At 45.0% G+C, this 2,794-nt stretch overlaps 1 pseudogene; it reads right to left on the bottom strand.

The window, feature by feature from the left end:
- Nucleotides 1-308: 308 nt before the first annotated feature.
- On the bottom strand, nt 309-2,484 carry LOC104867722 (annotated as a pseudogene).
- Nucleotides 2,485-2,794: the final 310 nt, after the last annotated feature.

Genomic DNA, 2,794 nt, shown 5'->3' on the forward strand with positions numbered 1-2,794 from the left:
TTTGGCTGTATAGATATAGTATTTTACATTTATAGGTTTGCACATATTGAACCATCCCTGCATCCCTGGGATGAATCCCACTTGGTCAGAGTATATGATCCTCTTGATAATCTATTGCATTCTATTTGTCAGTATTGTATTAAGGATTTTTGTGTCTATGTTCCTTATTGAGATTGGCCTATTGTTCTCTTTTGTGGATGAGTCTTTCTCTGCTTTGGAGAGAAGGTGATGCTTGCTTCCAGGAGTGAATTTGAGAGTACTGATTGCCTTTAAATTTCATTGAAGATTTTAAACATTAGTGGCAGTAGTTACTTTCTAAAAGTGTTGTAGAATTTGGTAGTGAAGCCACAGGAGCACACATCGCCACTGTAAGCTGTAATGATGAAGCTGAGAACTTCCTCTTCCCCAGACAGGTGCCTTGTATTAATGATTTCCCTTAAATCGTATTTTGACTTTGACCTCATGAAAGGAAATCCCACTCTTCATTTGAGGAAATCTAATTCTAACAGCTCATAAGAGATGCCCGCTTCCTCCTACTGCCACATGTTAATGAAGAAGAGCTCCTGGGACACGTTAAAGGATACATTGGCCTCATACTCATCATCCCCAAAGTTGGAGATGGAGATGTTAGGGAGATATTCTTCACAGCCTTCAAAGCTAGATAGGGGGTTTTCTCATCAATACTGGAGAGCAACAGTTTACCCCAAAGTTGTAGGTCAGCAGCACAGTCCTCAGATCAGCAATTCCTTTTCAAGACTGTCTGCTTCTTTTTGGCAATCTTTTGTGGCTTCCTCCTGCACAGAACTGGTGTCAGAGCTGGAAGCTTCCTCTCCTACTCACCAGTCACATGTGTTCTGAGGCTGTAGGCAGCTTCAAACATGATGAGACTGATGACATCCTGCACCCTCTGCTTCATGTGGACCACATAGCAATGACAAAGCCCCTCCATGTGGGCCAGCTGCAGCTTCTCCAAGACCTGACCAACAGTCTCTCCCAGCAACACAAAGTAGACCCCAGGCAGCTGGCCCTTCTCCTTTTTGTCCACATCAGCCATGAGAACACAATTCAGGCCTATTTCTTCTGGAACATGTCTGCATGGAACCTAAAGCAGACAGTGACATTCAGGCAGTTTATAGGCTGCTGTCCATCATGACACTGAGTCACTGTGATGTTGATGATGCCTAGGAGGAAGGTGGAGATATCCACCATAATGACAGTACTGGCTCTTAGAAGAACCATGCTGTCAGACATGAAGGCACCAGTGGTGAAATCAGGGCATCCATTTCCATCCATATAAATTCCTCCTGATATGGACTGCCCAAACATCTGCATGACTGGGTTTATCTTCTGCTGGGGGACTACCCCACCAGCATAGCCATGATAGACATAGACTGCCCCTGCAATGTTGTCCACTTTGGATGCACCAGTGGCCACATCTGAGAAGCCATCATCATCAAGATCCCCCAGGCTGAAGATGGTCTCCCCAAAGTGCACGTTATAGGGCCTATCCCCAGTCAGGGCAAGCTGCTTCTCCAGGGCTCCATTTCCTGTGTTGATGTAGATGGTGACCTGCCCCTTGAATCTGATCTCAGAAAACATGGGGCACCCACTAGCAGGTCAGAAAGGCCATCCCTGTTCAGGTCAACTGTGAATAATGAGGAGCCAAAGTAAGAGCCCGTCTTTTTAGCTGATAACTGAAAAATCTTAATGTGCCTAATCTTCAATCATCTCTAAAAATATAAACATTTCTGATGCCTTCATCTTGTGGGGTACTTCCAACCACATCGGTGCTGAATGGGTGAGGGAAGTGGCCAGCAGTCACTGCATAACCCAGGTAGGTGCACCGCCTATTCATGATTGCTTCATCATTCAGTTTAAAGTAAGTATTGTCTGTGGGTTTCAGAACTTTGACAGTCCTAGCCCAACCAAATGACCCTGGAGCACCCATCATCACCGGCTCCTGTCTGCTCTCACTACCTGGCAGAAGCCATGTTCCTCACCATAATTCTTGTACTCATAAGGTGGGATGATGTGACAGAAGCCATGAGGTAAGATTTGATCTGTTTCATAGTAGACGTTTTTCCAGTGCTAGGCACAGGCCAACACTCAGCCATCCATACTGGGCTGCCAGGCCAGGAGCAGGTATTTCCACAGGGCATAACCCGATTCTTCCCTTGAGCCATGTCCAGTTTCGTGCATCTCTGGGCATGATACAAAGCACTGAAACACAGCCCCAGGGGACTTAACTGAAGTGCTATATTTGGAATCTGCTTTTGGTGCATACATAAGGACCTAGCACACGTTGTCGTGGAAATGCTCCAGCACCACCTAGCCAAAGAAGGAGCCGGCAGGGCACTGGAAGGACACAGGGCCATGCAGGTTAAGGTGGTAGGCTCCCGTTACCATCCCAATGGCCACTGGCACCAGAAGAAGCATGCAGAACCCCCCAGCTCCCATTCCCTGTTGGCAGCAGCCCTCCCTCATCCCTGCCTGGGCTTTACTTAGTTGGTAAGTTTTTAATTACATTTTCAATTTCTTGATTGAAATTGGGTCATTTAGAATTTTTAGATCATCTTCATTCAACTTTGGTAATTCATACAAATCTAGGAATCTGTCCATTTGTTTTGTATTTTCCATCTTATTGGCGTATAGGTTCTTGAAGTAGATATTGATGATCCTCTGGATTTCTGCAGGGTCTGTTGGAATTTCATCCTTTTCATTCCTAATTGCATGGATTTGGGCCTTTTCTTTTATTTTATTTCTTTTTTTTTCTTTATTCTTTTTTTTTTTTTGA

The sequence above is a fragment of the Fukomys damarensis genome, unplaced genomic scaffold, assembly GCF_012274545.1.
Source record: "Fukomys damarensis isolate Sample0158 unplaced genomic scaffold, DMR_v1.0_HiC HiC_scaffold_6, whole genome shotgun sequence".
In the NCBI taxonomy this organism is placed as follows: Eukaryota; Metazoa; Chordata; class Mammalia; order Rodentia; family Bathyergidae; genus Fukomys; species Fukomys damarensis.